At 39.2% G+C, this 12,150-nt stretch overlaps 1 protein-coding gene across 3 annotated transcripts in view; it reads left to right on the plus strand.

Moving 5' to 3' along the window:
* The first annotated feature begins 1,982 nt into the window (after positions 1-1,982).
* The window catches only part of DGKB (diacylglycerol kinase beta), a 645,807-nt gene continuing 635,639 nt past the window's right edge, over positions 1,983-12,150 (plus strand). For 2 of the 3 annotated variants that reach the window (XM_066354003.1, XM_066354005.1), the window contains exon 1: positions 2,322-2,572. The gene's annotated coding sequence lies outside the window, so the exon portion shown is untranslated. Of the gene's footprint in view, positions 2,042-2,321; positions 2,573-12,150 lie in introns of those variants that run through there. The other variant, XM_066354004.1, reaches the window with a different exon arrangement.

The following is a 12,150-nucleotide window of genomic DNA, read 5'->3' on the forward strand; positions in this document are numbered from 1 at the left end:
AGTTATCCTGTTCTTCCATTTTAACCTAGACCAAATGATCTTAAGCCTCTTGCTTAAAATGTAATAAAGATACCTAGTAAATTCTCTCTCAAGAATGTTTAAATTTTAAACGCTGTTTCTAAATATATTTGAATTTTAAAATAAGAGTAAAGGTAAAGCAACCCAAACAAAAATGCTAAACTATGGACTTTCGGGTTCTGATTATTTTAGTAACAGATGAGTTTGAGGGCAAGATGAGCTTCAGATCCCATCAACTATAGATAATGTTGACCTTTTACATCAAAAAATTTTTTTTGTATTTATAAAGTGGTCGAGACTACTTTTGCCTATTTACATACATTGTATTGCACATAAGTTTGAAAATGTGCAGTTACTTTTCAGGTTTTTAATAATATTAAGTGTTGTATAATATCTATTTAATAGAACAAAAAAAGTGAAGAGGTAAAAATATGTGGCTATTTGGCATTGTGTTTATTAGGATATGGACATTTTGAAAAATCTGAATATTTTTTGAATTCTATTATGCATTGTATGATGTTTAAAGCAAAATATTAGCCTTTGTGTTTTCTGTAACAACGGTAGTTAGGTTGGTTTTGGTAAATTGATATTTATTGAGTAATTGATAAATGCTTTGCACATTAATTCATCTGTTTAGCTAAAGGTGGTGGTTTCCTAATGTAAAACATCTGGAGAAGCTATGTTAGTTCATCTTTTTGAATTCCTTTCGTCGTTCTGGGTTCCCCATTTTTGTCCTTCTGCATTAACATCTGTCCAGTTTAAGCCTGATTACACAGCCCTAACACTTGGGGAAATAGATGGCAAAAATAAAAATTGCTCAGAGCAAGACAGAAATAATGAATAAAATCAAAAGGAATTACATTAATTTTTAGCTCAGACAGCTGATGCTGAAAATGAATTAATAGTACTATTCAATTAAGAGGTGTGTGTGTTTGTGTGTGTGTGTGTGTTTAGAATAGATGGTTATCCAATCTATTGCAAAATAAAAACATAAAGAAAACTATTACTAAAGCAAATTAAGTTAGTTGTTAAGAAGTATTCTAGCCTTTGTGGGTTTTGAGAACGGCTTTAAGTTCTGCTAGATATAAACTTATGTGAGAATATACTGGAAGTGAATCAGAGAATGAGCAACCAATGAGGAGAGAAAGGGAGAGTCCATAGATGACACTGACCAGTAGTTTTTACTAGAAGTTGTAGCTGACAGAAAGATAATTGCATTGAAATCACAGTGAATGATATGGGGGCAGCTGAGAACCACCAAAGATATATAAGTCAAGATACCTTGCATTTAAACTGGTTAATGTACTTTTTTTATAGGCATGCTTATTTACTGCTTTCCATTTTTATTAACGCAATGCATTATTTTATACACATGGCTGAAAATGATAGTTTTTCCCTATACCCCAATTGGTTACATATACATATCATTCCCCTTTTACTATTCACTGCTTCCCCTCTTCCTTTTCTTTTTTATTTTCATCTGTTCTCTAGTCCCCTGCACTCGGGTTACCAAGTTCAAATGGAGAAAGAGAGTGTGCAGCTGTTACTATCACTAGAAGTGGTTCAAGCAGGTAATTGATGAACAATGACCCATCAAGGACTACAGTTAATAAGAGAGGGGAGACTGGTATCAGGTTTTGTGTTGGAGGGGCAATGTATCCTGAATGGTAGCAATTGCATTTTGAATCAAGCTTACTGTCTGGACAATAGCCACTGATACCTGCATCGCTTCCTTCCTTGTCTTATAAGGGGTCCAGCAGTTAAAAGAGCTGAAAAGCACTGTCTCCCTGTCTCATTATTCTCTGAGCTGCAACGGCAAGAGTAGCAACAGCAGCTGTAGAAGCGGCAGCCAGAGATAGGCAGGGCTATAGCAGCCGCGCAGCTCGCCTCCTCCTCAACACACACACACATACACACTCACACACACACACTCGCACACTCCACAGATTTCCAATATCAGCGCGTCTTGAGATAAATCAAGGACTCAAAGCGATGAGAGAAGAGCATTAGTCACGGACAACAGGTATTTTCAGCTCTGACAAATTCAGTTGCCTTCTGGTGCCTATTGGTATGGGTAATAAAACAATCCTCCGTGGTAACCAGCATGAGTGGGAGACTGGAGGTGGCCGCGGAAAGGGAGAGGGAAGTGGGAGGAGTGAGAGGTGGGGAGAGGAGGATGCCAGGGGTGACTTTCAGGCTCCGGAAACCTACATCTTTCAGGCTCTGCTGCTTTGGACTTGCCCATTTTCGGGGACTGGTAGCTGCAGGCAGCCTGTGTTGTTGACTGGAAGTGGATTTCCATCTTCACTGACACTAGTTAGAATGGGCCGTGTGTGCTGGAAGGGGGTGGGAGGAGGGAGGAGGAGATGCTGGGAGCAGAGTTCTTGAAGCTCCACTTCTCTGGGGAAGCCGAGCGGAGAGGGAGCTTTCTCACGGAGCCCAGAGCGTGCGAACTGGGAAGGATCCTGGTAGCTGGCTGGTCCCAGTTGCTCTCAGGAAAAGCAGTTGCTCTCGCTTCAGAGATGCGCCCAGCCTTCTTCTGCATCACACTGCAGTAAGTTAAACTCGACATGGTTAACAATTTGGGTGGCTTTCTGGGGTTGTGGTGCGGGGGAAGGGAAGCCGAGAAGAGATGGTGAGGAAAGTTAGAGAAGCATCGCTTTGAATTCTCCAGGAGATGAGGCATAGGTTTGTCCTCCCGACTCCTGTCCTAGTTATGCTGGAATCGGTTACTCGGTTATTTGCAGACAGATAGCGCTGGTCGGCTAGGTATGTAGAAAGTCCCCGTCCATTGTGATTTTAAGGCAGCAAAACTGGTCTTGGCACTCTAGATTTAAATACAAGTGTGGTCTCCTGAAAGTTACTAAGGGATGACAGCTTGTCTTTTCAACAGAAAAGTCATCAAGGAGGCTGGGTTAGACTTTCAAATGCCCAGTGAATTGTTTAAAAGTTTCTTTGCAGACTTATTTCCTCACCTGTAAAATAAAGAAGCCATCAAAACAAAGCAAACCAGGAGTCTTTGATTTACTTTATTAAATCAAAACAGAGCGTGAAGTAGGTCTCTAGATAACTGCTAGGCAACAACCTAGGAGACACTGATGATATGATAAACTGAAATTCAAATACTCTTCAGTGGGTGGAATGTTCAGGGTTCCCTCATTGCTAACTTACTACTACAATAATTTCCCCTGCTTGCTGAATGGCCCCTTCCCTGTGATTTCAGAGTGGTGGTTTTAACTGATGACTTTAGATGACTTTATTCTTAGAACCAAGCTATATTGTGTCCAACTGTCAAGTATAAGAAAAAAAAAGGGCTTAACAAACTTTTAAAAAACAACTCCAACTGGTTGCTCAAATTGCAGATAACCAACTCTTTTAAAAGGAGGTAAAAATAGGTCAGCAAGGGCCAGCCCAATGTGAATGCCAGCGGAGTACTAAAGGTCTTTTCTAGAAGGGAAACCAGAAATAATTAATTGAAAAATCTTGAAGTATCTAACCAGGTCCCTTTCCCACTAACCAGATTTTAACAACGAAGAAAAATAAAAACAATTTCTCAAGCAGAAAGTCTATGTTACATAAAAGCATTAAGAATTAGTTGCAGGATTATAGAAGAAATTACTGAAGTACTATAGTCTTCTCCAAGAAAGATTATGAAAACAAACAAACAAACAAACAAATAAAACAACAGAGGTACCCTAAACCAGAACTCAGTATTTTCAGCTGGACACATAAATATGTGTCCATAAATTCTATAGTGTAAATGAATATCAAAATTTGTGAAATAACCATTGTGAAATGCAAAGTATGTAATTATGAAATTCTTTGTTATTAGAAAAGAGGAAACTAAGGATCCCTCTTATTCTATTATTTTCATTTTAAATTGTGTTACCCTTTTCTAATCCATTTAATTCTCATTATTTTATTACAAGTAAATAAAACATTCTGAATGTAATGAGTTACTTTGCCTACTTCTGCTGGGATCTGAAGATCTATAGATATGATATTTTTTGCCATTATTGAAATACCCTATTTGTTAGAGGTAATCCATCCCACAAAAACACGTAATTTCTCAGGGCAGAATTCTACCTATCACTTTGTAACTCCCTGAGTAAATATAACTTAGGGGGTATGTTTGTTACGATAGTATATGCATGAAGGTGGTTAAACATTTTAGACAGCAATAAAAAAGAAAAAGAAACATCTACACAAAAATTCAAAGAATATGGTTGAAGCAAGTTACAGGCAATTCCCTGATACTCTGAATAGATTATTTCCTGAACCTTGAGTATTTTGCTAAAGAGAAGAAAAATCAAAGCCTGATTGGAATTGATAGGAATTGAGATCAAATGAGAATTTGTCAGAACTTCTTTAAGATAGAAACTTAGATGGATGGAGTTTGAGTATTGGAAATAACTTTGCTTCATATTTTGGTGGTTATACTAGTGAGCAAACCTCAAGTTATATCTGAGAAGATTTCCAAAACCATTTTTTTTAAGTGAAACAATTGTTTTAAGGTTTCAACCATTGGTATGGTTTGCTGGGGCAGCATCTGAATTAGACAAGTGTTTTATAATTCTTGCTTTTTCTTGCACACTTTTGAAAGAAGGAATACCTGTAACCAGAAAAGTCAGACAAAGATAACTGCTGGTCCCTCAATCTGATTCTGCCTACTAATCATGAGTATGACACTGATATATATAAACTTAAAATGACATTTTGAGAATATCCTATCCTAAATGCTTTTCCTTCTGGCTGGTTTCAGGAACAGAAGTGTACTTATGTATGCATAATACTGGTGCACTATTCTCTTAAAAGTTATACCCTCTAGCCTCGGAGCACCAGCCTGAAGGAAGCTCTAGGCAAAATTTTAAAGGCGCCACTTCCAATCACCCTTTCCCTTCTCTGGCATTTTCTCTCTCTTGTAAAACACCAACACAAATTCTTAGCTCAGGTAAAACTCCCATGCACTTATTCACCCTTAGGTATTAACTGTGAAGTAGGTTCACCTCCTTAATAGCTCCTTGGGTTACCTGCATGTATGATTTACTCACCACACAATGCATGAGTAGTTCCCAGTCATTGTGAGTTGTACTCTCAACAGGTACTAGGTTAAGCCCTTTCAGTAGGTCTTGTCATGTATGTGGTAACAGCAACAGGAGGGAGATGACGTTGTCTTCCATTTACCAGAGACTCAATCCTGGAGAGGATAAGCAAACTGCCTAAAGCAACATATTTAGTAAATGGTGGGCTAGGATAATCCCCAGGTGTGACTAGGCTACTTCTTAATCACTTTGTTTCCTTGTTTTGTTATTGATGAAGTGGAGTGACTTTATTATTGAGAGTGCTTGAGAAATCATACCAGTCAGGAGAAAATTCCCTCCTTTATTGGTACCCAAGATTAGATCTACCTAATTTGAAACCTAAAATGAACCCAAAACTTGGCATACACGACAATTCCTATTGTAGTGCTCTGCTGTGGCTTCATAAACTGTGAAAATATATATATAGCTGGGGACATGTTTGCCAGGAAAGATGATGGAGTTCACATAGGAGAAGAGGAGTTATAAGGTCCAGACACCAAGGGGGTTGAAAGGAGAATAAGAGATCACATGGTAGAAAGCTGTTATGAGACCTTGTCCAGATTCTGTGTCCTATGAGAGTCTTAAAAACAAACTGTGCTGTGTGGGGAGATTTTTTTTTTTTTTTCTTTCTGAAGCTGGAAACGGGGAGAGACAGTCAGACAGACTCCCGCATGCGCCCAACCGGGATCCACCCGCACGCCCACCAGGGGCGAGGCTCTGCCCACCAGGGGGCGATGCTCTGCCCCTCCGGGCGTCGCTCTTCCGCGACTAGAGCCACTCTAGCGCCTGGGGCAGAGGCCAAGGAGCCATCCCCAGCGCCCGGGCCATCTTTGCTCCAATGGAGCCTTGGCTGCGGGAGGGGAAGAGAGAGACAGAGAGGAAGGAGGGGGGGGTGGAGAAGCAAATGGGCGCTTCTCCTATGTGCCCTGGCCGGGAATCGAACCCGGGTCCCCCGCACACCAGGCCGACGCTCTACCGCTGAGCCAAACGGCCAGGGCGAGAGGAGATTTTTAAAGTCACAGATAAAGGACAGACTCAAAATATCTCCTTAAATAATTGTAAGGTGTCTTTAGAGAAATTAGATGTGTTCATGTGATTTCCTTTATGTATTTTTTTAAAGCCTAGTAAATTATGATGCAAAGGAAAGTGGAGAGAAAGGTCAGGTGATTACTGAAGAGGTCAGAGAGTGCATGAAAATATCACTAGTTCTTGAATAATCACTTGGTGAAAATTTGCCAGGAAATAAAAGGACATCTTTAACTGCTGAGGATCAAAACAAAATGGTTCATTTAGGTAGAATTTGAAGTGTTAAGGAGAATAACATGATTACTGTCACTTGTCTTCTTATTGCAGAAGACAAACGCTAACAAGGAATAAAATGAAAATATAATGGGCAGAAAGCCAAAAAATATTTTAAGATAAGTCTTTCACAGCATACTAAATTCAAACAGCTGAAATTATTTTTAAAATATTACCTGAGTCAACAATTTGAAATGAAGGATTTGCTTTTTTTTGTTTGTTTGTTTTCTTTTTAACGAGAATCTGTATTGTGTTATAAATTAGGAACAGGATGTCTTTGACTCAGTTATTTTGTATTGGCAATATGCCAATCACTACAGATCAAAGAGCACACAAGCTGTCACATTCCAAATCGGAGTATAAATGTATATCTATGCTTTATAAGGAAATTCGATGTTACTGAGTTATTGCCACGCATGTGTGTGTGTGTGTGTGTGTGTGTGTGTGTGTGTGTGTGTGTGTGGAGGGTGGCGTTTTCTCTTGTTTCTTGCCATTTATGACCCTATAGGTTAAGGTTATGAATAGAGTTCATTTTTGAATATGAGGCTTCAGATCTCTTCTTGTTGTTTAAAGATGACAGGAACTTTTCTTAAGTACTTACTATACGTCAATTGCTTGTATAAGCATCTTGCATATGTAATCTTGACCATATGCTTATCATCCCCATTCCCGTTTTAAAAAGAACAAACAAAGAGAGTTAAATGACTTACAGTTAGAAATGAGTAGGAATGGAGCTAAGGTATGAATCAGACAGTCTGGCTCTAGAAGCCATGTTTTTAACTAAAAGGTTCCAAGTCCACTCACTGTTAACTATCACTGGCTTGTTAGAACCCTTGATGGTTCATGCTATTTGTCCTGTTTTTGTCTCTGCTTCACCTGAGTCAGTAATTTCTTTCTTGACTGCCAAATCCTCTGCCCTCACTCCATTAGTGTTTCACCTGATGAAGCGTCATTTTCCTTTAAGCTTCATGACTTTCTGGGATTCTCTGTGGATTCTACCCCACTGTCCTCTGCAGTGTCCCTGAGATTGTGCTTGCCTTTATTGTGGAATATGCTAGGCAGGGGTCCCCAAACTTTTTACACAGGGGGCCAGTTCACTGTCCCTCAGACTGTTGGAGGGCCGCCACATACAGTGCTCCTCTCTCTGACCACCAATGAAAGAGGTGCCCCTTCCAGAAGTGCAGTGGGGGGCCGGATAAGTGGCCTCAGGGGGCTGCATGTGGTCCGCGGGCCATAGTTTGGGGACGCCTGTTAGAGGGTTGTAATGCTCTTCTTTCTACACTTGGGGAAGGAAACCAGATTTTATTTATCTTTGGAACTTGAGTGCTAAGCATAGTTTCTAATACAATATTGGAAGTCAATAAACACTTCTTTTATAAATTGAATTCAAAGCTCTAATTCAATTCCCTGAAGGGATAAGTAGTTCCACTTCCACAGTCTTTTTCCGCAAAAAGAGTAGAGAGTGGTCTTTTAAATGTAATTTCAAGGCCGGAGGCACGTAGTATATTTTAATAAATTAAACTCATAATTAGTATAAAATTACTCGAAAGACATGTACAGACATGTACCATACTCTGTAGTATTGGAAGATGGGCACACAACACAATATACAGATCTTGTATATTAGAGATGTGTGCCTGAGACCTATATGATCCTATTAACCAATGTCACCTCATCAAACTTAATAATAAAATAAAGTATAGGACAGTATTTTTGAATATGACAGATGGCATATTTATTTCCAGATCACAATTTTGAACTTTTTAATGATAGCTAATTTCTGGTACTAATGTATCTTTGGTGGGTGAGAGTAATAAATACTAGAATAAGGTTCATCACCTGACCTGTGGTGGCGTAGTAGATAAAGCATCGAGCTGGAAATGCTGAGGTCGCCGGTTCGAAACCCTGGGCTTGCCTGGTCAAGGCACATATGGGAGTTGATGCTTCATGCCCCCCCCCCCAAATGAATAAAAAAAAATCTTTCTAAAATTATTTAAAAATAAAATAAAATAAATAATTTAGAATGAAATTTATCAAAGATGTTTTTCTCTTGCGGGACAATGAAGTAAAATTGTAAAATGGAGCTTTTTAAAAATTGTTTCTTGATTCTTATTTCCTTTGATAAATAATCTTGAGAAGATATTAATTCAGCCAATCAATCCTTACTCCTCTTCCCCCAAAAAAGCACTTTCAGTTTATGAAATTATTTAGATTTGACATATTAATGATTGTTTAAATTTCTTTCATCTAGTATTTAAGTATTGTAACAGTGTGAACTGTATGGATATCATATATGAGTTTACAAATATATTTTTTTATTAAAAGTATCTTGGGTCAATTAACTCTATTGTATTCTCTTTCTAATCCACATCGATCAGTTATCAAGTATTCAGTTTTGTTTTTTGTTTTTTGTTTTGTTTTTTTTGTATTTTTCTGAAGCTGGAAACGGGGAGAGACAGTCAGACAGACTCCCGCATGCGCCCGACCGGGATCCGCCTGGCACGCCCACCAGGGGCGAAGCTCTGCCCACCAGAGGGCGATGCTCTGCCCCTCCGGGGCGTCGCTCTGCCACGACCAGAGCCACTCTAGCACCTGGGGCAGAGGCCAAGGAGCCATCCCCAGCACCCGGGCCATCTTTGCTCCAATGGAGCCTTGGCTGCGGGAAGGGAAGAGAGAGACAGAGAGGAAGGAGGGGGGGTGGAGAAGCAAATGGGCGCTTCTCCTATGTGCCCTTGTCGGGATTTGAACCCAGGTCCCCCGCATGCCAGGCCGATGCTCTACCGCTGAGCCAACCGGCCAGGGCCAAGTATTCAGTTTTAAAGCAGAAGAAAGGCAGATGGAATTAGAAGTGTTATAGCTGTACTGCTCACAAAAATTAAGGGGTATATCAAGATGAATATGAAGCAGTAAAATATCCCCTAATTTTTGTGAGCAATATATTTAAATTTCCTTTGGAAGGGAGTTCTATCAATATAGCAACTTCAGGATAAGACAGCAGGGCCTTCCTTTATAACATATGTGTGTGTATCATATATATAAATATATACATAAAGAGTTTTAGCTTATATAATGCTTTGATTATTCATGATGATGGAATTGTGGATTAAGGTGTGGAGAAATTAACTCCATATATAATTTCTCAATATGAAAAGATGCTTATTTGATTTTATTATTCCTTCTTAGGCACTTTTATATATAAGGTTTAAAACTTATTCTTTGCATTAAAATTGCCTGACCTCAAGTCTTGACTACTTAGGTAACCTTGAGCAAATAACTTACATTCTATGCTTTAGATTTCTCTTTGTGAAACAGGAACAATAAAAGTGATATTCAGGGGAAGGAGGTACTGGGGCTGGGTAAAAATGGTGAAAGGATTAAGCAAAAACAAACAAACAAAAACATCAACAAACCAAAACTCATAGACACAAACAATAGTATGGTGATTACCAGAGGGAAAGGAAGGTGAGAACTGGTGGAAGAGAGTATTGGGAATAGGGATAAATGGTGTTAGAAAAAGGCTTGACTTGGGGTGGTGAACACACAGTACAATGTACACATGATGTATTAAAAAACTGTATACCCGAAACCTATATAAAATTTATTAACTAATATCACCCCAAAAATTCAATTTAAAGGCCCTGTCCGATTGGCTCAGTGGGAGAGCATTGGCTGGCAGGTGGAAGTCCGAGTTTGATTTCCAGTCAGAGCACACAAGAGAAGCAACCATCTGCTCTCCACCCCTCCCCCATCTTTCTTTCTCTCTTCCTCTTTCATAGCCATAGCTTGAATGGTTAGAGCAAAGTTGGCCCTGGGTGTAGAGGATGGCTCTATGGCCTCCCCTCAGGTGCTTAAATAGCTTGCTTGCTGAGCAACAGAGCAGTGGCCCAGATAGGTAGAGCATCACCTGGTAGAGGGCTTGCTGGGTGGATCCTGTTGGGGCATATGTGGGAGTCTGTCTGCCTCCCCACCTCTCTCTTAATAAAAAAAAATTCAATTTTAAGAAATGATATCCAATTCATAGAATCATATGATTTAATCAGCACACAAGGGACATAGAACAGCAGACAAATAATTATCCAAAAATATTAGTAATCAGCTTGACTAGGCGGTGGCACAGTGGATAGAGCTTTGGCCTAGAATGCGAAGGACCCAGGCTCAGAACCCAGAGGTCGCCAGATTGAGCGTGGGTTCATCCAGCTTGAGTACAGGCTCACCATCTTGAAAGTGGGGTTGCTGCCTTGAGTGTGAGATTGTACATATGACCCCATGGTCGCTGGCTTGAGCCCAAAGGTCACTGGCTTGAAGCCTAAGTTCACTGGCCTAAGCTCAATTCACTCGCTTGAGCAAGGGGTCACTCACTCTGCTGTAACTACCTCCCCCCTGCCCCGGTCAAGGCACATATGAGAAAGCAATCAATGATCAACTAAGGTGGCTCAACGAAGAATTGATGCTTCTCATCTCTCTCCCTTCCTGTCTTTTTGTCCCTATCTGTCCCTCTTTCTGTCTAGCTCTATTTCTCTTGCTAAAAAAATAATAATAATAAAATATTAGTAATTTATTATTTTTTATTTACTTTGGATATTTTCTCAAGTAAAGTGCAATGTGTTAATTGCAAAGAAAATGTCCTAAATAAAATCTAAATCAAAAAGCAGTTTTTATTTTAGTTTTATTAATAGAAATTTATGAGACTCAAAACATAATAAATATCATAAAAACCACCCTGTTTATGTAGTGTATACTTTACTAATTACTTTGCCCAAAAAGGTTTTTGTTGAATTACAAGAATGGTGATATTTAATACAAATAAATGAGTTACATGTAAACACACTCAAAAGGGTTGCTGGAATTTAATCACCCATCAGAAATTTTAATTTCCTTCCCCTTCCCTAAAACCATAACGTGAGGTCTTTCATCTTCTTCCTCTGACATTCTTAACACAATCACAGTTATCATTCATTTAATATTAAAAAGTGATGTTCTGTTTTTTATCTATATTGAGTACTCCGTTATTTGTGTGTAAGCATACTAGGAAAATGGGACCTCTTATGTGAGGAAATCTATTACTTCTTAAATCGATTCCTTTTGAATTATATGAGCTGGGAAGGAGAAGAAATGGCAGTACTATGGAAAAGCATTATTACAGGATCCTTGACCTGAAAACAGAACTTTAAGTCCAAAATATGAGTTTGTAGTTTATTCAGCAACTTGTTCTGCTGAGACAGAGAATGTTAGGAAATGGTTCTTTCTGGGCTTTTGACCAAGAAATCCCTTTGCTGAGTCCTTAATGAAAAGAAATAAAGACTAGGGAATTCTGGTTTGCCTTCCTGACATAGCAGGTATTTTAGAGATTGTAAAGAACACTCAGCTACTTTTGGGAAGTTTAAAGTTCATATAAATAGACATAGTTATTAAAAACTATTACCTTAAGAAGCAGAACTATGAGCACTGTGACACTGTCTCCCGTTCCATCCTTCAGATACTGATGTCAGGCTCGGGGAAGGAAGAGTAAAATTATAGACAAGCACCCATGGTGCTGCCGGTGCTTCAGTGGATGATAAAGGGAGGCACAAGTACCCGACTTACTGTTGTTATAAAACATGCTATGAAAGAAACAGAAAGCTCAAAGAGAGGACAGTGGGCCTATTTGCTAGAGCATGACTGGTTTCAAGACTTAAAAGTCTCAAACCTACCACCCTCCTGTTGTGCATTATTATTACTATTATTATTTAATAGGTTTGTGATGGTAATAGTG

Source organism: Saccopteryx leptura, chromosome 12 (genome assembly GCF_036850995.1).
Source record: "Saccopteryx leptura isolate mSacLep1 chromosome 12, mSacLep1_pri_phased_curated, whole genome shotgun sequence".
NCBI lineage: Eukaryota > Metazoa > Chordata > Mammalia > Chiroptera > Emballonuridae > Saccopteryx > Saccopteryx leptura.